Below are 26,585 nucleotides of genomic sequence, written 5' to 3'. Positions count from 1 at the left end.
AGTCACAAATGTGAAGTGGCTTTAAAGCAAATTACTGGGAAAGTGGTGCAGGTTAGATCAGGAAAGAATCTCTAGGAATAGGTTCTTCTTGTCAGCCCAGTGCAATCCACTGAAACCCACATGGCTGCACTGAGAATTAACTCCTTGACTCCTCAGTGGAGAATGAATCTGTAAAGAACTATCTGCTCACACTTCTCCCCTCCCATGTCACATTTGAAATCTGTACAATTCTAGAGGAGCTATTTCTAAGCAGAAACCCAAAGACAATACCAAAGAGTCTCTGCTTCCTACTTCTGTCTACTCATCATGGATCAGTTTAGGAAGCTGACAAAACTTGCCACTAGAGTGTGAAGACCACAGAAGTGCAATGTGTAATACCAAGCTAACCAAAATGACTCTTTTAGCTCTATTTGTTTTAGTGACTGTTGCCAGAGTGTAAACAAATGTTCAGAAATACACTTATTGTGTATCCTCTCCATTAAGGGCTGGTACTGTGGCCACGCCCTGGCAGGACTGAGATGGCATCCAGAACCTGTGATATCTTGAGAGCTGCAGGTTCAGCTTCTCAGGTGATGTGGTGATAGGTATTTATTAAGGGCCATATTCAATGGGAAAACAATTCCTAAGGACACTTACCTCTTTGCTTTCCAGTGTGTGAAAACTGGTTCCAGCATATTGCTTTATTGTCTGTGCTCTTGCCTCTCTGTGTGAGATGGCATCAAGTGACCCTAAACAAACTTGAGCTGAAGTACACAGGGAGAGGAATAATCAGTCAGGCACTTCAGCATAAGCCTAATGTTAAGCATGCAACATGATGTTGAAGTGAAGTCAGTGGTATTATTTGTATGCTCAAAGTTAACCACTGAGCTTATCTGTTGTACTATATCAGTGCCTAATGGCTTGTGCACTTACTTGCAAATTTAAGATACTTAATGTGTTTATTCTGGACTCTTCCTGTTGTTGTGCATCAGAAATTGTTGCCCTCAACCAAGCAGGGCAGTCCAGGCCCAGAGCAGCAGTGCAGCCCAGCTGCTCCTGAGGCAGGGACAGAGTGATGGCATGGAGCTGGATATGGGCAGGGAAATGCACAGAGCAGGTCTGCAGCAGCTCCAGCAGCAGATCAGCTTCTCCAGAGCCCTCCAACAATGTCCCTAGCTCTGGCTTTAGCCTCCAGGGCAGCAGAGTTAGGCCAGTGCTGAAGGTTTTGAAAGGTTTTTGCTCATTGGGCTGGGAATAGTGAGAGGAACATTGTGGTTTCCCTGTGGCTGTCGCAGACAGAAGAGCTGAGCTCTGGGCTTTGTTCACTCATGGATATTCTGCATTTGTGCAGATCCTGTCACTGCATCACTGGTCTGGGGATGACTGCATTTTGCTGTCCCAGCTCCTCATTGTGCATGCAAAGGTGACAGACCCCGAGGCCAGAGACATGAAACCTCTGTGTAACAGTGCCATGTGAGCTGGACCACTGCACCTGTATGGAAGGACAATCTGGGGAGATTTAGGCAATAAACCAATATTCCCACCCACTAAAAACAAAAAAAAAGAGTTCTTGAGTGATGTGCTCAGCACCTTCTATTCTCACTGAAGTAAGTAGCTCCTTTGGGACTACTTTCATGTGTCTTTAGGGAATGTAACCAAATTATACCACATGAGAGCTGGTGATTTTAATATTATGCTGTAAGGGGAAATCTGTAAGCATAACAGGAAAGACTGGATGTTTTCCATTCATATTTTTAGAATGGTTGCTTCTCATCTGTGCATATTTGCTTTTCAACATCTCTGGCAAGATCTAAATGAATTACTTAACTGGAATTGAAAAGCAAGTCTTACATTTAAATTAAGGTGATAAAAGCTGTTGTATTTTTTTATTTTTTGGAATATTACTATAGAAGATAAAGATCAAAATCAGACCCAAGAGGAGATAAGACTAGCAAAATACCCAACCTCTAACCTCATGGCAGGAGATGGATTATTTCAGAGAATGACTGGCTGTGATCCGAAGCATGGTCTGTGGAATCTGGTGGATCCATGAGGTTTTAATCAGAAGCATTTCCACGTGGGGTCAGTGTTTTGTGACAGGGAGCACGGGGCGTGCAGGGCTGGGAGGGGTGCAAGGCCATGTGAACGAGCTCCTGCTGCAAGGACCAAGCCAAGTTTTGTGCAAAAAAAGGGAGAAAATCTGAGAATGGGCCTCACGTTGAAAGATTGAAATTGGAATTTCAGTTTCTTCTCCCTGTCAGTGAGAAATGTGTAAAATATGGTGAGCCAAAGCACAGCAGGAGATTTTTGGTTCAGAAACCAAAACCAGCCTGGGAAAAGCACTCGGATGTTGGGTGACCTCTGCTCATCCCATCAGGATTTGGCCAATTTGAAAATGGGGATGTTTTTACAAGCTAAACTGACCCCTCTGAGGGCAGCTAGCATGGTCTGTGTTGTGAGAGGTGGTGGCACCCACTCCTTGCTCCACACAGCTGAAAACTCCTGTTTCCTTGGATGAGGCACAAGGTGGGATCTGTTTTCTGCAGAAATCAATCATCTGAGCTGTAGGGCAGGAGAGTTTCTATACCCACACCCACTCACGGATAAAACTCTCCCCAGTATTTCCATGCTTCCCTTTTTGCCATCAAGACAAGATTTTCTCCTGCGACTGAACAGTAAGTGCTTCATAAACAGTTCCTCCGTCTGCAAGTGGACCTTGAAAATTGATTATTTTTTGTTTGTTTCTTTTAGTCTCCAAATGTTTCTGCCATTATGAGGCAGGCAGTTATTTTGCTAGGAAGGAATGTGAAGAATTAGAAAAGTTGAAAGCGATTAGGACTCTGTCTTTTAAGACAGAACCTTTCACAAAGCCTGGCATTCAGCCTGCTCAGAGTGAGCATCATAAGACACCCTGAAGCCTTGAAATCCCTCAGTTTTAAACCCCATGGGGTGGCTTTTGCATTTTCAGGGAAGAGATGGTATTGCAGAGACTATTTGCTTCATATTTTAAAGGCCTCTGAATTAATATTTATTCTAAGTAGATGTTTATTTTTGGATAGTTTTCTTGTTTATAGGAAGGCCACAAAGAGTTCAATGTTATGGAGAAATGGTTACTTTGTATTTATGGTTAACGAAAAAGAAGAAAAAAAGAAAGTTCTAAACAATCCTGCCCCAGTTCTTTATTTCAGGAGACAATGTACTTTCCACCCATGCACAGGCAGTGCTTTACAGGCTGTATAATAAAACGCTGTTCCAGATATTGTCTAAATAGAAACAGATTTAACCCTGCTGTTGTGACTTGCATTGCTGGGTAATGAAAGTTTTCAATCTGGTTTTACTTTGTTTTATGCTCGCTGGAGAGCTGCACATCCACAAAATCCTGCCTTATGCACAGAGACCTGTTGTTCCAATGCCATCTGTTTGTATATAAAAGGTGAGCATCCCCAGAAACAAACAAACAAACAACCCCAGGATTTGGCCTTTTCTGATATGCAATGAATTGCAGTTCAGCCCTCAAAGTGAAATTTCCTGCAAAGACTGCAGGTAATGGAAAAGAACCCGGTGGTTTCAAATGAGACTTGAAGGTACTTATGACAAGGAGGAGGTTGTTCCTTTGCCTCCCTGACAAAAGGTCAGAAACCCATAAAATTTCTCACCCTAAATCTCTTTGAGAGTGAGTCAAATAATTTACCTATGCAGTCATTCACTAATGGCACACTCAAAACTGCTGAAAAGAGTTTTTAATTTAAGTTGGCTTTGAAAATTACCCATTGCTGTGTTACCTAAAGCAACCTCCCAGTGTTTCTCCACAGGGGAAAAGCCCTGTGATAAGAGATAGTCCCTGAAGATCTGAGAACAAAAGATGGGCTGCAGCATCTGCATATCAGGAAACGGTCCATTACTCATTAATTGCTCCATTTCCGTGCACCAACGGGGGTCACCCTGTCACTGAGCACCAGAAAGATTGTAGCAATAATATAAATTCCTCTTTATTTACAGTTTTGCAAGAAAACAACTTTCCATGTTTGTTATTATATAGAGACTGGGCTTTTTTTTTTAAGTTTCCACAAATAAAACACTCTGGGAGGACAGTAGGAAGTTTGCAATTTGAAGCATTTTGCTGTAGGACTAAAGGCATATTTCCATGTGTCACAGAGCCACATCCAGCTGTTGGGACATGAACTAAGGACTAGGAGGAACCAGATTCTCCTCTTTGCTCCCCTTCCCATTTCCTGCATGACCATGAACAAGTTACTGAGTTTCACTGCCTGTGTGTACTGGCAGTACCCTGCTCTTCTTCCTTTTATAATCTGTGATACTCCCTTTTATACTTTTAAGTATTTAAAATACAGAAATGTGACCCTAGCTTGTGTTCCTGTAGCTTCTGGACCTACTGACTGGGGTCTGTATGATTCCCTGCTCCAAAGTGGTCTCTGAGCTGGTGCTGGGGGAGGATGCAGGGAATCAGCATCACCAGCACTGTGCCCTGCCTGGGATCTCTGTGCTTTTCCCACCTGCGGATCAGAGGTAACAGGAATCGCCTCCTGCATGAGGAGCTGGGTGCGGGTAAATGCAAGTGACACCAAGGGCAGGCATTATTATTATCATAATGTGTGTCTTACAAGTGCTCGAGGTAGTCACTGCAACAACATCCCCTAGAATTTGTGTCCACTTGAGCTGCTCTGTCTGTGTAATCACAGAGCAAGAATGGGCAGGTATGACTCTGATTCTTATCATCGAGGATTAAAACACAGCAATCACCCCAGCCCACCTCTTAGTATTCATTTTACTTATTAAAGCTTCCCAACAAGTTTCTGCAGCGATGTTATCTGCTAAATTGTGTGAGGTTTCTGATCATTAAGTGGATCGGTCTTCAAAGAGCTAAATGAAAATGAGCAATAAATATCAGTGTTACTTAGGTCATATAGTGCAAAATGACAAGGAGACCGAAAGACCTTCTGGCAACTGCAGAACAAACAAATATGAAATAGATTCACCAGCACTTTTTGTGGGTTTTTATAAAGTTTCTCAATTTTAATTTTTTTTAAAGCAAGTTAAAAAGACGTTGTCTTAAAGAGGAGTTCCTGAATTCCCCTGTCTGTTTTGTTCCATTGTTGTGACCTGAAGTGAAGTATTTTTACTCCTGCACTAACTTTCTTCTCTGCAGAAAGGACATTGTAATATTTATGTATGCTCTGGGGAAGGTGTCATTATTATGGCAATTTCTCCAGTGCTTTGCACATAGACAGATGCATTTAAGAAGGTGAGCCTCCCGCTGGTGGGTGTAAACAGGAGCTTGGAGCTCTGCACCTGCAATTGTGTTTCCTGTATAAAACTGAGCACTTGTACCAGTAGCAACCTGACTGCAGAGATAAATGAGGCAGCAGCAGTTGCAGTAACTCCTGCTTGTATCTGTGTTTTCATTCATTTGGAAAAATAACCAGCCACAACTGTTGCCAGGGCAGATTGTATCCTCAACCAAACACTGTGAAAATCTTCCACTGCAGTATTAAACATTGCATGATTTCTTAGACAGCATTTTAAGGACTTACTTTTACTCAGTGAAAATGTAATGAGAAAAAAATCAAAATTCTGCAACTTCTTATATCTTGATTACTCTTTTTTAGTCCCTTCCTCTAGTCTAAAATTATGGCAGCAGCCAAGGTGAATAGTAGGTTTCTCCTTGATAAGCAGCCTAATCCAGTGGATATTGCTCTGGTGAAGCCACACGCTCTTCATTTATAACGTGGCAAGAGCTCCGAGAGCCTGATGTGCCCATGCAGCAAACAGGGACAAACTCCTCACCCCACTATGAACCCACTCACCCAGTTCTCAAAGGCCAGAGTTTTGCTCTAGCCAGATCTTCCCTGTCCCTTCAGCTTTTCTCCTTCTGAAGAAGCAATATTTGAGAGGGGGAATTGATCTTGTAATAAAAATAACAAAATTTAACTGAACTCGTTTATTTGTCTCTTTTACTGTCTTAGCTGCTGGCATCCCTTCTGTGGTGACTGAAACACTCTTGAGTTACAAGTGGGATCAAAAAGAAAGGGGACATTCAGTTCAAGTAAGTTTGAAAGACTGAGGCACAGAGAATTGGAAGGAAGAGTTACTTTTTGAAGCAGAGGAGAAGGAAGGCTATCACCCAAAAACCCAGTGTGAAGGCGACAGTCATTTCCTATTTCTGTGAAGCCTATTGGGGTTTCTCTAAAGGAAGTGGGGGGTGGGGAGAGAGGACAGTTCCTGGTATTTTCCTCAGCTTAGAAAGCAGACAAAAGTCATCGGCTCCTACGTGACTGAGGGGAAGCGTTACGGAAAGCGCGAGCAGCGTGTGCTCCAGGGCTGAGTACCCAGCAGGGCTAACAGGGCTAGAAACCTTCACTCTTATCTCACCCCACTGTGCTGTCCCCTGAATATAAGGGAAAAAAGCCTAGTTGGATGATAAAATGGTTCAGGGAAGGGTTGGAAGGTCCTTGGCTCCATTCATCTGCAGCTTGGCGCTCTGTGAGTCCTTCACACTGGAGTGTGCCGCCCTCTGCACCTTCTGAGCACACCTGGGCCACATCTGCTGTGTGGTGACACAGAAACACCCAAACCCCTTCTCCACCATGGGGAAATGGTTATTCCCAAAAAGCCCCAGCAACAAAAGTGTCAAATGAGATGGCTGGAGAACACATGTTAATTGGTTTCAGGAGATCTTCAAACAAAGCTCAGAAACAAATCAAAGCCATGCAAGGTAACTGTGAAATTTATTGTTCCAAATTAAATTACGGGATAGTTTTCAAACATAATATTTTAAACTTCCGTGGAAGCATCATAGGGCGTCTAAATTATAACTGTGATCAAGGCATGATGTGAAATACTCTGGCTCCCATCCTGCAGATAAGTAAATCAGGCACAATGCAGAGGAATGAATGCTTGGATGTGTTTCCTGGGAATGGGTGTGAGGACACACATCACCAGGGCTCTCATCTGATTGATGTCTGTCTCCTGCCTCCCTTTTCCTGGTGAATATAGAGATCATCCATCTGCACAGGAAATGGAGGGGGCCCAACTACAGAGGTTTTGGTTGTCCTATGGGATCAGATCTCCAGTGACTTGGACAAGAACACAGAACCAAGTGGCAGCACTAGGATGAATGCCAATGGATTCTGCTCCCATTTTCTGTTTAATAGGTATTCAGCTGAGGAGGGCAGTTTTGTGCAGGGAAAAATTCATTACATAAATATGTACTGAGGTGAAGCAAACCAGAATGAAGATTGGAAGGAAGAAAATTCTGGTTTTGGTTCTCAGCTCCCAAAGTATAAAATTCTAAAGCTGAAATGGTTTGCCTTGTGCTGGAGCCTGGTGTGAGTGGCCCATGTTTTTAAGGATGTCATTTTGCATTTGTTGCACCAGTTAGGATTTACATAGCCTTCTGTGAAATGGGGGCCATAAATGTTGATTTTAAACAAAGACATTTCCATAGGATCTTTATTGTCTGTGTAGTGGTAAAGTGCTATGAATAATTTTTCCCAGGTGCTTAAACAGGTGGTGTCTTCAAGGGAAACAGGGCTTCTTTCATGTTCCCTATAATTTGTGCTGTCTTAAGCCTTCATTGTCAATGTTTTGGGTGAACATTTATGGCTGCCTGAAATGTTCCTCCTCCACAAAGACGCTGGATACCCAGCTCCAAGATTGGAGTAGAAGTGTTACAGTTATTTATTTACAGGGAAGGAAATAACACAGTGGCTCTATTTGCTATTCCTAAATTTATTTTCTCTTCTTTTGTGCAGTGTAAAAATGTTAGTCATCTCCAATGGCCCTTGGATATAAGCTTTCCAAATATATTCTCATACTCTATATAGACGCAGTGATGACACTCCAGCAGTTCAGCAACAGGAAATCTGAAATAGTGGCACTAAATGACAAGGAAAAAAAATCACCGGGGAGAAAACTCTCCATAAAAGTCTGAGGATTATTATGGAGCATTGGGAAATGTTGCCAGTGCTGGACTGAATACTCGTTGAGCCTTCATTTCTCAGACATCATTGATTAAAGGTGGATGGAAAAGTGCCATACAAAAGAGCAGATTCACGAGCTTCAGCTTTGCCTGTTTCCATCTGCTTTGGGGCTGTAAGTGCAAATCCGTGCAACAAAATTGGGATTTTTAATCTTGTGTTTGGGGCCCAAGCAAAAGTGGCTGGACTGAGGAGGGGCTGTGTCACCACCATCAGCACACGATGCTCATGAGGCTGTGCCCCCTCCATTAGGAACTCCATTCAGAAATGGGAAGCAAACTGCAGCAGCCAGGTTTGAAAATGGGGATGGATGTGACTGCAAGTTTCCATCTCCTCATTCAGTTTTTTAAAAAGCCATAATGCTTGCTTTCCTAAGAAACATGTGTCATGGGCTTGGATTTATCAGCGTTTTTAAAAGCAATGGATGTGTCTGCTTGCTGGGATCCATCAATTATGAGGGCGTATTTAAGCTGTTTAAACATTTCCATGTGGTTTTGGGGTCTCCCTCAGTGATGTCCTATGTCCATCCTGCCCACGCTCATTTATTCTGGCACACAGAGAATCCACCATGACTGATGACACTGCAGAAGTGAGTGATTGGCCTTTCCCTGGTGGGTTTGTGCAGAGATTATCCATCTGCACACACAGAGAGAGGGAAAATGCACACAGGTTTTAGTGGGGGATACCTGAAAGAGTTTGTACTGGGATGATTCAAGACATTGATTCTTCAGCCAAAAAGCTCAAAGAAATAAGAAGCAGAAAAATGTGGTAGTATATGAAAATATCACCTCTGCTTCTCCAGCCACATGTAGATCATCCTGAGGATAATACTACTTATATATATTTATTTATATAGAGTTATATTTATGTGTGTATATATGTGAATATAAACTTTTTTCCATTAAAGGAAAAGCTGTGATTAGGGCATGCAAGCTGAAGCAAACTCCTATCTATTTTGTTCAAGAACTCTGGAATAATTTTTTTCCTCTTGCTCCTCATCATTTTTCCAGCCATATGGATTTGCCAGTTCACTGCATCATTGCATGTTTATAACACAGCATTTCTTCAGCAGCTGTCACTATCTCATAATGCCACAGTACATCTTGTATACTGAGTTGCAGGCCACAGTGCTATAGAGAAGAGCTTACACTTAAAGAAAAAAAAAAAAAAAACAACAAACCTTGACATCCATTGGGATGCAGGATATAGAAAAGGCAGGGAAAGTGCTATGAACATTCTCAGATATGTCCATTGTTCCAGCTTTGTGCCAGGTTGCTAATTGGCCATCAGGGCTTGACATTTATCATGATAAAGTTTGGGGTACATAAAGCAGAGATGGGCTCCTCTCTCTCCTTGGCTGTCCTGTGTCACACAGCCTGGGAGCCTGACTTGCTAGCTGCTTCTAGTCGCAGCTTTAACTAGGAAAAAGATGGGTGAAACTAGAGTAGGTACATGCCCACACAAAAGCTGTGTGCAGAGTTTGGAGATTTCAATGAAGGGGATAAAAGCTGCCCCCAGCCTTGGCCGTAGGGATAGATTCAGGTAACAGCTGAGATACCAAAATGTTGATTGATGAGTGATCTTCTCCCCTGTCTGAAAGACAAAGGATATGGAGGAGCTGAGTTAAAATGATGTTGTCTGGAGAGGCACTGACAGAAGAACTGTCATCTGCCACTGCTGCTCTCCTCCTTGCCCAGCAGCTTTCAGACATGGCCAAGGGCTGGGGCAGTTTCTGTCTGGGCTCTCCTGTCCATCACCCACGCTGGGCCAAAGCACAGCATCTGCTGAGCACGTGGGAAATGCTCCTCTGGCTGAGTGAGAGCAAGTGTGGGTTTGGGTCACAGAGAAGGAAGACTTCTGCCCCATTTCTCGTGCAAAAACAGAGAGCTTGAGATTCATTGTGTTGGGGCTACCCCAGCTGAAAAGCTGCCCACACAAGGCTGCGTGTCCTGAACATGTTCAGGCAGCTCAAACTTTTTCAGAAGTTTGGTGTGTGTGACTTCTAGTTCATGCTTATCATTTGACCATCGCTAGAACAGGAAGAAAGGTTTGGAGATTTTTTTATTGTTGTTGTTCTTATTCTTTCTAATGAATATTGTGACATGATATCTTGAATTATCAGAGTATCATACAATGTGCTGCAGATAGTGGTTTTATGATGTAACATCCCTTCACAGGAAGTAACCCAAATACCTGGTAGTTAGATTGAATGTGATCAGGTCACAAAATGGCCTTTCTGGCTCATCTCATGTGGGCCTGTGCGATGAGATTTTCAAAAACCAAACTCAACAGGGAAACATTTCTTCCTGTATTCAGTCATTAGCAGAGAAAGAGCAATTGTACAGTACTAAGATTATCCAGCAGCAGAAAGAACATCCTAATCCCAGACATGAGAGACAGGATGTCCATTAGGAATGGTAGCCACTGATCAATAGTCTAATTTAGCATAGAGAGGTTTTATTGCTCTGGGAGCTGGAAGGAGAAGAGGGAGGTATTGCAGTGTCTTCAGTTCTAGTTCTGTCGCTGATGCACCTCAAAGAAACACTGGCTGACTCCACTGCTTTTCCACAGCCATAGGATCAAGCAATAATTCTAAACCAGCAGACCATTATGTATTTTGAATGTGTATTTGATTGTGTATGAGGTGGCATAAAGCAAGAAAATCCATTTTTGACAATGTCAGGAGTAAGCTGACATTCGCCTGCAGTTTATTTCGGATCAAACCCAGCAAATTTCTAGGCCATCAGCAAAGAAAATAACTATGAAAGTATTTTTTTCAAGCATTTCGTGCCATTTCATTTTTTTTTTTATTATTATTTTTTTAATTAAAGTGTAGGGATAAAATTCCAAAGCAGAGCTTAAAAAAAAAAAAAAGTCCTTTCTACAATAAGCAAATATTTTCTACAGGGTATATTTAATGTTTTCAGAACACCTCTGTCCCCCATTGCCCTCCCATACTTCTCAGAAATGAGGTTTCAAACTGGGAGCTGAAGTGCATCACCTCCATGAGTGCTGCCAAAGGTTTTTCCAACCAGATGAAGGGGTAAAAGTTGCTATTATTACATGAAATAGCTAATTAAGAGTGAGCATCAGCAGTACACTCTTTCTGTGCTGGGATTTCTCTGGGAGCCAGGCAATCACATGAGTAGGAGGTGGCAAGCAGGGTGCTCTTGCTTTTGCTCCTGCTCTGCCTCCTCCCAGGAATTGCTTCCTGTCTGAGGCTGGGGAGGGCATGTCCAACCTAACACAGGGAAAGTGATAAAATGCTGCTAGCAGAGCCTAATAGATTTTCAAGGAGATTGAGCAGGAGCCACGGAAGGTAGCAGTGAGGCATGGAAAGCAAAAGTACACCAGGCCTCGTTTAATTATCTTTTTCACACTGCATTAATCATCACAAAAACAGGATTATGCCTATTTTTACATCAGTGTTGGAGGGCAATACAACTGTCATTTTGTGCACTGTCTGTCATTAGCAACTGTTAAATTAAAGGTTTGAAAAGTAAAATAATGAAGTCAGACTGCTCCCTTGACCTATTTTTCACCAAGAACTTTTTCCCCCTTTGACCTCTGAATCTGGATTTCCCTTATCAAATCATCTTTCTTTCCCCGGCCCCCACAGTCACCCTGGTATTTGTTGTTCCCATGACCTCTCTCTTCAGCTGTCTGGTTTTTTTGTGGTGGTTTGACACAGTAATTTTTTAATTCTTCCTACAGCATCCCTAACTCCTTCACTACAGAAATCTTCTTCCTTCTCCAGTTGCTCAGGCCCTGTCCCAGCAGCTCAGTGCCCAAGCCTTCATCCCTCCCTTGTACCTGCTCCCTGTTTATGTCTCTGTTCCTTGTAGGTGTAAAAGGTCCCTCATGTGCACGTTCCCACTTGTCTCTCTGCTTCTCTTTACTTCTCCATTCCTATTTTTCTCTCTAACTTCCTCACTCTCCTCCTCCTCTGTCCCTGCTTCCTCCTTTTTGCGTCCATGCTTGAAATAATTTAAATCACTCAATTTTTTTTGCTGTGGTCTCCATCCAGATGCAGCCGTGATCTGGTGCTTCTAAAAGAGGCACAGAAATTTGGCTTCCTCTGTGCTTAGAGTCTGGTTTAATGATGTGGCATCCGTGCTCACCCCCACAAGGGCAATAAATGAGTTATGAAGTTAAATATACCTTTTACTACACTTGCATAATTATTCTTCCTACACTCTGAGAGGTAGAGGTTCTGTATTAAATTTAACTGTAGCAATTGTCTCAAGGATGTCTCAGGCTGACTGTTGCAGCAAAACATGAAGATTTTGGTGTTCTTAAAAGACTGACCTTGCACTTCACTGGGAATTAGCTTGGTCTAAATTTATGGGACAGGGCTGAAAAAAATAAGTGTGTGATGTCCTCTTGGGTGGAATTTATCCTAAGCTTCTCCACTCCTTATAGTCCTGAATCAGTACAAACCCTGGCAAATAGCTCACCTGCACACACCTGTGCTTGCTCTGTGTTAGCTCTGCCTTGGAGGTACAGAGGTGTGAGAATTGCAAAGTTAGGCAAAATTCCAAGCTGATGTGTAAGATGCTGGGTGTTTTATGGGGGTTAAATGATAGGACATAAGTCTGAAATCCAGACTATGACAATTTCCAGTGATTTAAGGGTACAAAATGAATCAGATCAGTCACAGCTCTGGTTTCAGAGGAATGTGCAGGAGTATATCTTCCCACATTAACATCCCCTGACTGTGATCAGTCTTTATCACCCAAACCTCGACCTGAACAGTGGACAATCGACTGCAGCTGTTTCTACTTTACTAATTTGATCTACCTAAGGAAACCACTCTTGCAGGAACTCTAAAGATGAAAAATAGCACCAATTATATTCTCTAATACAATTGATTTCTTAGTACCCGTGTGTACGGTTCTGATTCTGTACAATTCTACTGCCAACTCAGTAAGAAGGGATTTTATGACGGTCTCAAAACTTTCTTTCCAAAGACTGTGTATCAACACTCAACAAAGCAGCTACTTCACAACTGAATAAATATGATTAGCTGAATTCAGATCCAAAATTTTACCCATTTTTATAACAAAATAAATAGTTGGTCAAATAAATGTAGCAAACCCTCTTTTTGGTTCTTGTAGTTTCCATTTTTGTGTGCTCCCATGTGCAACTTTCACTGCACTTGGCACTGAAGGCAAATCTGCTCTTCTGCTAGTGAACCCACAGCAAAGGCATTGGGAGGCAGCTGAGAACAAAAAAAAAAGCTGTGTTCAAACAGTATCTAACATTACAGTGCAAAACCCAGCATGTTTTAAGATTAACCAAAGCATTTCCCTTTCCATGCCACTAGAGTCACCTCTGGAACTCACTGACACCTTAGCAGGAGTTCCATTGGGCACAGTTACACAGGTATGTGTTATAACACTCAAGTTCATAATTCAGGGTTTTATAAAGGACCTAAACCTTGCTGTTTCATCCAGGAAATCAGTTCTGGTTGTGCTCTGAGGAAGTGCCTGTGCAAGCAGGTTACTCCAGCCGGTCGCTGCAGCCGGTATTTTTCACCTTGCTCCAGAGAAGGGTGGGAGGATCTAGCAACTGATGAAGACAGAATAGCAGACAAGGCAGAGCTTTGGCTTGATTCCATATGATAATTTCAGTGTAATTGTTTTGCCTCCAGGCTGCTGTATCTGATTAGACCAGTCTCTGGCTGATCCAAGGTTAGGAGAATGCAAAACCACTGTAGTGTTGTGCTAAACACAATGCAGCCAGACCAAATAATCTGGGCCAGTTACCCATGCAGATCTGCAGATAGAGGCACACATGCAAGTTTTGCATGAGGAACATAACACACAGTAGCTCCAAATTTGGGAGGAGGATTAATAATTTGTTAAGATAAAAGTTGTGGTCTCTACAGTAGGTTGGGTAATCATATAAATAAATGTAAAAGTCCATTTCAGAGCAGCCTTCTTTTAATACTAATTGGATGCAAAAAATCTTATCACATTAGTAACCTTCATACCTTTATAATAAGTCTTTTATTGTATTAGCCAGCTTGGTTTTCACTAATATGATACGAAAGACTTGCTAATATATTAGGAAAGTCACTAACACTATTAATTTACTAGATAAATTACTTCTCTATCTTGGAACTTTAAATGAAATGGAATTCACTAATCCTAATTGGTTTGCCTTCTACCAGAATTATTTCCCATTAGTTCAGCATGTTTTCTTTTTTCATACTTGAACAGAAGAGATTTCTTAAACTCAAAGCCTTGGGGTACAGTATATGGGTTTATTAATTATCAGGTATTCATTCAAGGGGGTTAATTAAGCAATAACTTTCCATTGACTGGAATATACAAAGGAATAAAAGGCTTGACTTGTCCTGCTGATTAAAGCACTGAGGCCATGTGTCATCATTTTGCTCCATTTGGTTGTGGGAGAATAAAGATTTTTCCACTGTTTAGCACAGAGCTCGGAGCCCCCATTCTTTATGCATAGAAACTTTGTTGGTTTGTTGATTTTTGTCCTTTTTTCCTCCCCCATCTCTGCCTGGCAATGAGGGCTGTGACCTTCCCTTGCGGCTGTGGATCTTGGTGCTGTTATCCACTGCAATGCAGTAACAGGAGCTAAATCCCCTGGGAAATGAGGAGCCAGGGCTGAAGGCAGCATCCTGCTGAGTGGGTTGGGTATCTCACTGTAAGCCCATGACACTTCTGCTGAGGGGATGGTACTTGGCTGTGTATTGGCTTCCAGGCAGAGTTTATGGTGTTGGCTTTGATGTTTGGGCCTAATTCAAACCTTTTTGGAATCAGTGGAAGGACTCTCCATGTGCTTCAATTGATTTTGGATCGGGCCCAGCAGCCTTGGAATAGCTTGTCTGTTGTGAGAGACACCCTCTCTTCTCTGTTGCCTCATCATTTGAGAGGAGCAGCATGTCAGCTAGAACAGCTCCTTTTGGGGAGGGGCTGAGCTGCTCTCAAATGAGGATTGAGACTCCTGCAAAGGTTACTTTGGTCCCAGGGTTACCCTGCAGGAACTGGAATCTGTTGGCTTTTAGGACAGACCTTTGAGAAGTGGACCCTTTGAGGGTGTAAATTAATATATTGGAATAGGTGGAAGAGAAAGGGGGTTTTCAAGGAGCTTCCCCAGGTCCCACTGAACTCCATTTCACGCAGCAGTCTCCCCGGGGCCGTGACAATCTGTTTTAATTAGAGCTGTCTCTGAGCATCTCTTGATTATGCTGAGGAATAGGGCTGCAGTGAGAATTCAGCTGACCCAAGCTGTGGGAGCGCAAAGGCCATCGTGGCACAGGCCTCCCACGTACCCTCATTTGCACTGAGTGAGCTCCAGCCCAAGCCAGGCTCTGGAATCCATTTAAAAAAGCTTGTGGTTGTGTCTGTGTGCTGGTAAATGCATGTGATGCACCGGCTGGGGCTGCCTGAAACTGCAATCAGCCGCGCATCACTGAGTCAGCGCATCCCGCAGCCTGAGCACATCTCTGCCCAGGGGAAGCAGGGCTGCTCCCCACCACGCCCTGCAGGGTGGGGCCTCCGGGTACCAGCCAGGAGCCCACCCGTCCCAGGCACAGAGAGAGAAAGAGGTGGAGCTGCAGGCTGGAAAAATGCGTGATACTAGAGTGACTGCTGAGTTTATTCCCCAACAAGCGTTAGCTTGCTTTTCTTCTTGATTGTTTTGGTGATTGTGGCAAAGTGCAGATGTTATGCAATGGGAGGACTGGTAACACTGGCCACTGCCAACTGTGGTGCCAGGAGTCATTTATAAGCTTCCCCAGCAATGAGCTCTGTCAGCACATGCTTCACCTCCTTGTTGCCATCGCAGGCACGGCTGTTGAGCCAAGCTGTGCCGTGACTGAGGCGCCCCTTCCACACCAGCCAAATGGGAGAGGAGCTTCTTGCCCCCATGAAACCCCTGTGCTGTGCCCTTGCCATGCTCTGTCAACTCTTGCAGATGAGCTCTGCAGCTCAGCTAGAGAGGCAAAAATTCCAGCATCACCTCACCAAAAGGGACGTTTTGGTGAAACGAAAAGGTTTCGAAATCCCAGCAAGAAGGGCTGTAAGATTGCCTTGAGTGCTTGAAGTAATGCATGTATACATACATCTAGGTATACCTGTATAACTGCATGAGCCAAATGACTTGCTTTGGCTTGCTTATCATTCTAAGACATAAAACAGGTAATCTAGCTTTATTTGACACCTACAATAATCATCCAAGAAAATGAGAGGCTCTGTAATGGAGATCTATAAACAGGTCTTGCAGGTCATTCCCACCAGCTGGCTCTGCACACCAGGGCTCTATGGAAACGTGACTATAAACACTGTGTTGGATCAAGAGCTGCTCTACTGACAGAAGAGACGAGCACTAAAGCAGTACAAAACTGAGTAAGTCTCAGAAAATGATTCACTCTCTTAATTAATTTTCCATTTTGGTTGGTGGAATGCCCTTAGGTGGCTGCAGTGGGCTCGAGTTTCTTCTCTCTGGGCAGAGTTCACCTTTGCACAAGGACTGGGAAACTCTCCTCTCCCACCCTCCTCACACTGAGAAGCCCAGGCAGGATCCTTTAAGGGAATATTTTCCTCTACCCAAATAATTCTGAATCACACTAATTTCTTAAGGCACGATCATATGTGGCTCAGAGGCTTATTTAATTGCCAGTGCAGTGGTGTGCTGGGAAGCCTGTAGCCTTGCTTTGTTAAGCAATGCCCCCTTCCCATCTCATGGAAAGTATCCCCAAGTGCAGTTTTCTGTCCTGGCAGTCCCCAGTAAAAGCAGCCCTGTGTGTGACAGCCCTTCTTGTGAAAGATGCAGCATTTCCAGCTGCCTTCTGCTGGGATTCTTCATTCCCTGGGTGGACCAAACACTCATACAATAAGGCAGAGAAGGGGAGAAGACCTGGACATGCATTCCCTATCCCTGCAGGATTCAAATGCCTCTGGTTCCATCTTGAACCAGGACAGCTGGAGCAAATTCATGTAGCAATGCCAACATTTGCAGAGTGCTTTTCTGTCAGGTTTGTGTGGTTGTCCACGTTCAGTAGAAACAGTTTGCTTGCTTTCTTTTGAATAACGAACTGAAGGCTCTGCTCCAGCCATTTCTTCCACAATTTACAGCCACATCCTTAGGCACAGCTCTCCCACTGAAATCCTTCACTCCCATCAGGAGACAGGGCGACAGGAGGGGAGAGAGCCCCCATGTCATGCCCCAGGCCATCCTAGGGAGGGGACAGGCAATCCTGAGCCTTATCTCTCCCAGGTCTTCCCCTACAATACGCTTGGAGAAGTGACTAAGCTGAGGAGAGGAGCTGGAGCAACATGAGGTGGATGTGTAGGAGGTTGCCATTGGAGCTGTTCCAGCTTGCGCTGGGAGTCACCTTGACCCAGAGCTACATAGGAAATGTAAAACTGAATTTCTTCTTTCCATTGCTGCCCCACAAACGGCACAGCATAAAAATGTATCACTTTCTTATTTTCAAATAGCTTTTCTATATGCATTATTAATGCAACTAAAACCCAAACCCTCAATTTATCACTCCCTGGATGCTCGCACTTAGAAACGTGTGTTATATCATTGTCTGTTTAGAGATGGTGTTAAGTTCTAGCTTGAAAAGAAAGGTGTGGGTTGGGAACTGTATCTTTCCTGAGAGGACACCAAAGTGTGTTTTGTTTATTTTTTTCCCAGGACAGAAATGTGTAAGGGTTTCCCCTGATTTGGGTGTAGGGGGACATCAGAATAAAGAGAGTTCATGGCCCTTTTTACTCTTTACCACCAGGCAGGAGCTACAATTTGGCTACTTTTGCCATTGAGCCTGCATTAATGTGATTTGATTTTTCTTCCTTCCAATATTTTATTGATAAATATCAGTTTGAGACCCAAAATAGCCCATTAATAAATCATGGATATTTTTTCCTATCATGCTTTCATCCAGTTAAGGCCTAAATTTCTTCTGCCCTTAGGAAGACTTTGATTAGGGCTCCATATGGTACCAGAGATGGAAGGTTCATGCAGCTGGAGGTTTTTAGCAAACCACCAGAAGCATTAGGGCTTCACTTTGCTCCTGAGAAAAGCTGATGGCAGAAGAATGGGTTCTCAGTGTCAGACTGGCAGAAAATTACTGACAGCCCTAAGAAACCAGGCAGGGACTACAGTTTTGACACAGTCAGGATTTTAATGTCAAGATTCCCATGAAAGCCATTAGGGAAATGATGTCACAGGCTCTTAGCAACCCGTCTTGGATGGATTTGAGCTAAAGGGGAAGGGGACATGATTCCCTTTCTCTCTGAGCAGGGAGGAAGGTGCAGACCATGCAGCTGTTGGTTTGGTGTGGCCACAGGGCAGGGCCCACCACTGCAGAGACTGTGAGGGATGTGCCACCTGCCCAGCCATTTGTCCCCATGAGGGTTCAACCTGATCAAGGTGTGCAGCAGGGCAGTGACCCCGAGTCGCCAGGGCTGTGGAGCTCATCAGGGCCCATGCAATGCAAGGGTGGAGGCCACAACACCTCGAGTCCCAGTCTTGCCTCTGCCAGGTGGGGAAGCAGCTCTTTGAGGCTGAGGATGGGAGCAGAGCAGCACTCACATGCACGGCTTGTGGCGGTCTGTCTGTCTGTCTGTCTGTCTGTGCCTGCAGGCAGGAGCCAGACGAGAGAGTTGGGTTGAAACTGGGAGAAATTGCTCCTGCAGCACTCTGAGCTGGGGTGTAGGGTTTCATTTCCAACATCTAGAACCTGCACTTGGGACAAGCTGCCTGCTCAGCCCTGGGCTCTGTCAGCAGAGCCAGGATTCACCTCCCAGAATTAGCAGCCAACATCAGGACTTTGATGTGCCAGGCAGCAAAGGGGTCCCTTCTCCAAACATCTGCCCCCAGCACCCCACTAGAGGAGAAAAATATGAGCACGGGGAATTAAAGTGACAGCCCCTGTGATCTGGCATATGTCACTGCCTCTGAGGCTGATTTAACTGGGCAGCAGGTAGAAAAGACAAATATTCACTAGAGGAGCTGGAGAAATGGAGGCAAGGCAGAATGAGATAAAACCTCTTCCAGAGAGTGTTTTACAGTGTGGTTCCTTGGGGGGCTGGGAAGGAAGGAGACAGTTCACCATAAATGGAAAAAGGCTTGAACTATCATTAATTTACCTTGTCTGGGCTTTTTACCACATTTCCATGCATGAGAAAAAAATGCACCAAAACTCACATGTTCGTTATTCTTTAACTACACAAGAGATAACTGGCTCACAGCAGATTAATTTGGCTGTATATTTGCCCAGAGACTGGAAGGCCTTGTGATGGACTTGTGCTTCAGATGAAATAATCAACCCAGACTGAACGGGCAATTTTTGTAAAGGCAATATGAAAAAAACAGGCTTCTGCTGTCTGAACTGCCTGACTCCTGCAAATTAACAACCTAAAGGAGAGGTTTGCTTGGAAATCTGCAGAAAGGAGCTAAGCCCCACTGCCTGCACTGAGCCAAATGGGCTCCAGGAGCAGTGAAGGCAGCAGCTGTCCCAAGGCTGCTGGACACTCAGAGCTGATCTGGGATGTGACAATGAACCCAGGTTCTCTCTGGCTCACACTGTGCCAAAGGGAGGTTGGGAAATCAGCCTAAATTTACCATTTCTAGCACCAGTTGTAGGAGAAGTATGGCTTCTGCAGGTAAATGTATGCCTGTACCAAATGTAATTTGTCCTCTCAAAAATGGTGTCAGCAGCAGAGGAGACACTGAAAGATTGGATCAGCCTGAAGCCAGAGCTCACATAATCACTTTTGCTGTGTAGAAACTAAAACTGATAGAAATGACATGATTCCAGTAAGGGCCTGAACTGTCCCCAGGTTCAAAATTCTTGGATTAAGGGCTAGAGTGTGCTAGGAAACCGAGGTTAAATTTTGTTCTTTCCCCTTTGTAGTGTTGCCTCTACAGAAAAAAAATACTTGTAAGGAAGCAAAGTGTATCTATACTTCTGCAGCCTAAGAGCTGGTTTCAGTCCTGAATACCTTTATGAAGAACTCAATAAAATGGATTTGCAAACATAATTACAGATGCAGCAATGTCCTCTAATAATGGATTATATAAAGCATGTTATGGAATACATTCATATCAACTTGGTGAATTATACTACCTGCTGTAACCAGGTGTTATAAAAACAATTATGGGTCTGTGGGAACTGCTGCCACACACTATGTACCCTTTAAATAAAGTACAATTTCAGGTAGCTGTAAAAGGTGCTGTGGAGGGTGGTGAAGTTATTTTGGACATGCTGGAGCCAGCAGCAAGGGAGGAGAAGCCGTTCTTGGGGAAAGCAGGGTGATAAATGGTGCTTCAATGTGCATTGGCTGGCTCTTGGCTCAAGGCCTACAGATTGGTCCAGCTGCCCTTGTGGGGCCACAATATTTTGTCCTGGTTTGTAGTCCCAAATTCCCATCAAAATGTGCAGCTCCTTGCTCACCTAAGTGATGAATGAAAAATAATTGAGACCCTAGTCCTGAATTATTACCAAGCATTTATGAAGTTGCTTCAATTTGCTGGATTCCCCCATGAAGGCTTTATTTGAAGACTTTTCACTTGAATGGAAATTTACTGTTGAATTGTGCAATCTCTGGATAAAGTCTTGGTTTAATTTTGTGAGATTATTTCTTTAGGGCAGAAGGGATGTTATTCTGAGTTATTAGGTTGTGTATTTTGCTGTGTCATCAGAAAAACAAATGGATTTTTTCTTCTACTTCCTCATCACTAAAAACAGCCTCTAGTAAAAGATAAGCAGAACCAGAACAGATAAAAAGGAAGCCCCTTCCCTTTTCTCCCAGCACTGAACCTTTACCCAAAATCTATTTTTTTTGTGTGTATGGTTCCTGTTGTTGTTCATATATTTCCTAGTTCTGCATAGGACAGGGAGCACAGTTGCAACTACACAAGTTCCCATCATCATGTTTCTTTGCTATTCAGAAAAAACCTTCCTCAGTCCATTTTTTTTTTTTTCCCAAAAATAGATGTTTGGACAATTTGAGAAAGCAAATAGTGCATGGAGCATGGGTACCACATTAGTGAGCTGCAGCTCAGTTTAAGAATGCAGCTGCAGAATTTCATCCTCAATGCATCAGATGCAAGTTTTTGAGGATGAAATGCACCATACAGCAGGCTCAAAGCCCAGCTCTCTGGAACCAAGGACCTGCTTGCAAATGAGTGAGGTGCCCTTTCAAGCTGCTCTCCAGCATATTTTCCCTATGAAATCCAAATAGATTATGGTGCATAACCACTGCCACGAGGCATGAGATTGGGATGCAGCTGGGACATATGCTTAGACACACAAATTGAGATTTATTTCCATGCAAGCAGCTACCCTGATAATTTGCAAGCACATCTTTCCTCCAAGGACCCGAAAGCACTTCACAAATATTGTTGGAGGCTCAGAATGTTCTTGCACTTAAGTAAACTCCTTCTTGGAGAGGTTAAGTGATTTATTTGAGGTTTCTCAGTAAATCAGAGGTGGAGGTAGGAAGTGAAACAAGATCATGACTGCAAATGACATCCTTTAACCTTTGGAGGTGCTACTGTGTACAGAGGCCTGACCCCAGCAGCCTCACTCATAGGAGCAATGTCTCTGAAGTTAATGGGATGACTGGCGTGAGAAAAGAGCTGCAATATTTGCCTCTTTGGGCCTTTCTCTGTGAAGTGTTTAATATTTCCCCAGAGGTAAGTTTGGCTTCACCTCCTACAGAGTGTCTTATAGCAACAACAACAACAACAGCAACAGAAAAGTCAGTTCCATTTTCTTCCTTTAGTGCTCAAAATCAGGATCCAAGGCGAGCGCTCCCTCTGGGCAGGCACTAAGCCACGGGGACCTGAAGAGAGTTGGTGTTTCTTGGAAATGGGCTTTGACTTCTCTGCTTTACTCCTTCACAGGGAAAGAAGAGATTTTGGGACACACCACGGACCTGCACATTTCTCAGCTGGTAAAAAAACACAGTCCGTATTTCTTCTCAGCAAAAGTCTGGCGCTACCCCAACTTCAGCAATCACAAAGACTAATATGTAAGAAAGACTGCACTAAAAATATAATGTAAAAATATATCTTTAATAAAACGAGACCAGAATTCCCAAATTCTTTCTTCTTCCTCTGCAGGAAAAAAAAAAAAAAAAAAGTTTTGTGGCTACAAGCCACTTTTTGCCTAGTTAAGTCTGCGTGCTTCTTATTCCACTTCTTTAACAGGCTTGAAATGAATGAAGAGGTAGCAGACGAGAGAGTGACACAGGCAGTAAATTATGTAAGTTCCATAAACGCGTGGCAGGGGCAGGCAGGTTTCAGCGCTGATGCAGGCGGCAGAGATTCCTGGTGGGAAGGAGGGAACCTGCAGCATCTGAAGGGAAATGAACTGACTCCACACCCAGGAAAGGGGAAACGACTCCTGGAACCCGCACCAGCGACAATCCCCCCTCGCGACAAAGGGAAAGAGACCACTAACAGCGAGCGAGGAGAGTTTGCGGAGAAGAGAACAGAAAATGGGAGGGAAAAAAAAAAAAAGAAAAAAAAAAGAAAAAAAAAAAACCCTCACGCTGTTTAACTCTGGAGTTTTTAAAAGTGCCCTTGTTTGTTTTCTTGGCAGAGGAGCGCCGCGTTTGGCACCCATCCTTGGAAGGAGGCCCGGCTGCCGGAGCGCCGGGGTTGGCCCGTCCCGCTGTTGCTAAGCCCGGGGCCCAATGGCCGGCGGGGCGCTCCACGCCCCCCGCGCTGCGGCCGCATCGGCCCCCGCGAAACACTGCTTCTCTCCCACTTGCTAATAATAATAGTAATAATAATAATTCAGGAGAAATTAAAAAAAAATAATAAAATAAAAGAGCGGAAAAAGCGCGGAGTTTATGCAAGCAAAGCCTCCACAGAGGCTCTTGGCAGGAGCCGAGCAGAGAGAGGGGAGCTGGGGAGCGCCAGCCCGTGCCCGGCCCCGCTGGGCTGGATGGGGCTCGGCGCTGGTCGGACTCGTTCTGCGCTCCCTCCCTCCGCTCCCACAGCCTCAAGGTATAGGGCAGAAACAAAGGGATTTTTCTCTCCCCCCCCCCCCCCCACTCCTTTTTTCTTTTTTTAATAACTTTATCAACTCCGAACCCCAGGATGATTTGTGTGTTTCATACTCTCTCTGTGCTTTTACTCTCGGTTAGAACTTGGAGCCTTTCCACTTCTTTTTTTTTTTCTTCTTCTTTTTCTTTTCTTTTTTTTTTTTCCCCCCCTCTCTCTCTTTCCCCCCAGTTGTTTGTGGTTTTGCTTGAAAGGGCATTGTTAACTCTTTCACCACCTGGCTGCAAAGGGCTCTCCTGGCTGAGCTATTTTAGGTATTTTCTAGAGCAGTAGAATAAAGTGCTGGGTTTAAAAAACACAAATTGAAAAAAGGAGAGCAGTGATGGAAAAGATTCACATTGAAGCTGCTGCTTGTAGGATAACCCCAGCTAGACAAGCAGAGCCCCTGTTACGGATTTACAGGAGCCTTCCTGCAAGGCACAGGATGAGGCCATTCCAAATTGGTGCTCTAAGGCATCGATTTAAGGGCAGAAGGTGAGAGGTTTGGTAAAAGCATGGGAGGAGGTGACAGTCCTGCTTGGTCCGCAATGGAGAGGGGAGCCAGGCCATCACATGCTGCTGCTGGACAGGGCTGACACCCCTCCCTGGCACAAAGCCTTGCTTTTGGGTGAAAACCTGAGAATTCTGGGCTTCTTTGCTGCCTAACTACAAAAAAGGGCAAAAGGTGCACCTTTGCACCAGGGCTGTGTTCAGTGCCATGTCACAGTTGCCTGTGGCTGAGCATGGAGTCCTCCACACACCAGGGACACATATAAATTGTGGGAAAAGCTGCACAAATTCTCTCTGGAAGTTGTAAAACGCAGAGGATTGATTTTTCCCTGTTGCCCATAGGAGATGAGGCACTGAGAAGTTGGCATTTAAACCATTTTTTTCCCCTCCCCATCCCCAGTTGCAGCTGCAGACAGTGGGTATGGGGAGGCTGGGCTGGGTGTTCATGTCCACGCCTGCACTGCTCCAAGAGCTTTCCCAGCTGAACTCCTGGAGCTTCGAGGGAATGCTAGAAACAGAGATTACTTCAATATTTGGCAGCAGATAGCATAAGTTATCTTTTTTTCCTTTTAAATAGAGCATGTTATGCAAGCAGGTTTTATTATAATTACATTATTTCTGTAGATTATAAAATAATCTTCTTGGAACCAATAGGAATGTAAATTTAGTATTTCATGCTATTTGTGAATTAAACAACGCAGCATTTCTTGTATACCTCTCAAAGCACATGAAAAATCCCCTCTTATATTTGCAGACCCTGTGGTAATTAGCACTTAGTATTTTTCCTTTTTAGACTTAAAAAACCCCTTTTATATTGGTTAAAACAAGTGCATTTTTTCTCCAGCATTCTCCCCAGTATGATTGCTGTTCCTGAATGTTTCTATGCATGTTAGCATGTATGTTTGTTTTGCCTGTTAGTTCAGTTTTGTAGAACAAATGGGGAAAACGAAAATATAGATTTTTAACCGCAACAAGATTCCCTGCAGACAGGATTTTTTTGTACAGCTATAGAAATGCAGCAGCTCAGAGGAAGAGCACAGCATGTAATTCTACATACATCACAGCCCTTTTTTATTACTCTTACCACAGCCGCTGAATGGAGAATTACAAAAACGATGTCCCTGATTCTGTAAAGATTTTTAAAAGAGGCTTAACTTTAGGCACACAGGTAACTTCAAAGGGAGTTAAGTGAAACTAGAAGTATTTCATGACAGATGCCTGCATTAGAGAAAATGATCTATACAAAACTTCATCCAGAAGTTCTGGAATTACGTTAATTGACCTCGGTGAGCCAAACAAAAGCTCGGTTGAGATTATTTTCAGAATTTAAACCCAACACTTTTGCAAAACGCAACCCAGTGTAATGGATATTGCTATGATTGCATATCTGCTGGTTTTCTATAGGCAAAGGGTGAAATCCCAGCACTGAGGAAGGGAGTGGGAGCATTGCCATTGATTTTACTGATGCCAGAATTTTGCCCAAAACACTGAGATTTCCTCTGGCTCTGGGTTTTATTCTGTCAACTCTGACATTGTTTTCTGCACCTCTGCTGTCACATTGCATGGGGTGCAAGAGCATTTAAAAATTAACAGTGGGCTTGAGCTGCAGAGCATGCATTCAAACCTCTGAATCCACCAGACAGAGTTTGATCAGGTGTTTGATTCCAGCCCTCTGCACAGACACGCCTCTTCCCACATTCTCAATTTTGTTGGCACACCTGTTGTGACCCAGGTGGGAAATTTTCTGCATTTAGCAAACCCTGCTCTAGTGGGGCAAACTAAGCATCAATATTGTTTCACCATGAGGAGCAAGCTAAGTCAAGCAAGCTACTGCACATCACTTTATGATCATGCTAAAGCCACTGCGACAAGAAGCCACCTCAGCAAGCTGTCATTTTAATGTTTTATCCGTTTTCTTTTTGTGTGTGTTTGCTCCACATTTCAGCAAAGCCTCATCTCCCCTGCCCGCCGCCATCGGCTACGAGGCTGCAGCAGAGCCCTGTCTCCAGCATGTCACAAAGAATGAGCCAGGAAAACTCCTCACAAACCCTTCTGATCGCTGCCTTCCCGAGGAAAATTCCCGTTCCTGGCCAGAGGGAGAGGAGGACAAGTGCGGCAGTGAAGGTGACACCTGCACGGGGCAGCATTCCTGCAGGCAGGAGCGTTATCCTGGTGGCTTTCTGCAGGACAGGCAGTGATCCCCATCAGTGCCTCACTGCCCCAGCTCTGTGCGGTGCCCCTGCCCGTTTGTCACCTCAAACCAAGCTGAGCAGCTCCACTGTAATACTGCAAATTACAGACCTTCCAGATCATAATTTTGAAGCGCTTAAGCTTGTGTTGTCTTTTAGCTTTTTGTTCATCTGACTAGTTAAGGTTGTGAAGTCCTAATCTAGTTCCCATTTAGACAAAGAAAAGGATTCCTTCCTCTGTAAAGTGTTATACCCCATGAAGCCAAAAACTTTGGTGTCTGCCTTAGACATGTATATTTTACTGGCATTAACAGCTGAACCTATAGATTTTTCTTCATCAGTGGGGAAGTTTTATTCTTATCCCCATTTTACAGGATGAAATCTCTTATCCAGTAAAGTATGTGAGCATGTGCCAGTTTCAACAGAGCTGGTGGAATCTTTCCAGGATAGATAGCATTTGCCAAAAGTGCAATTTGAAGTGGAAAACTATTCACAAATTCTGGTTGAATGTAATGCAGAGTTTTGTCAGAAAGAAAATCAGGGGAAATACTTTTCTCAGGGAAGTTTAAATGTTTCATTTCAGTATTTTCAAAATAAACAATATAATTTTCGCCTTTCTTATGCCACTTAGTTTTCAAAATTAAGAATATAATTTTCACCTTTCTTATGCCACTTTAGTTTTCAAAATTAACCATTTTACTTCATTACTGTTTTGAAAATAACCTGGTCATGTTAGACTCCCCAGTAAGAGAGTGAATTGTCACTGCTCATAGTTTCATTTTGATGTTTTGAAATGGAGTGTTTGCTGAGCTAGAATATTTTCTGTTTAAATTTTGGGTTAAAAACAACACGAAAACTTCCATTCTAGATCAAG

Source organism: Melospiza georgiana, chromosome 14, assembly GCF_028018845.1.
Source record: "Melospiza georgiana isolate bMelGeo1 chromosome 14, bMelGeo1.pri, whole genome shotgun sequence".
Taxonomy (NCBI): domain Eukaryota; kingdom Metazoa; phylum Chordata; class Aves; order Passeriformes; family Passerellidae; genus Melospiza; species Melospiza georgiana.
This window is presented reverse-complemented; position numbering follows the sequence as displayed.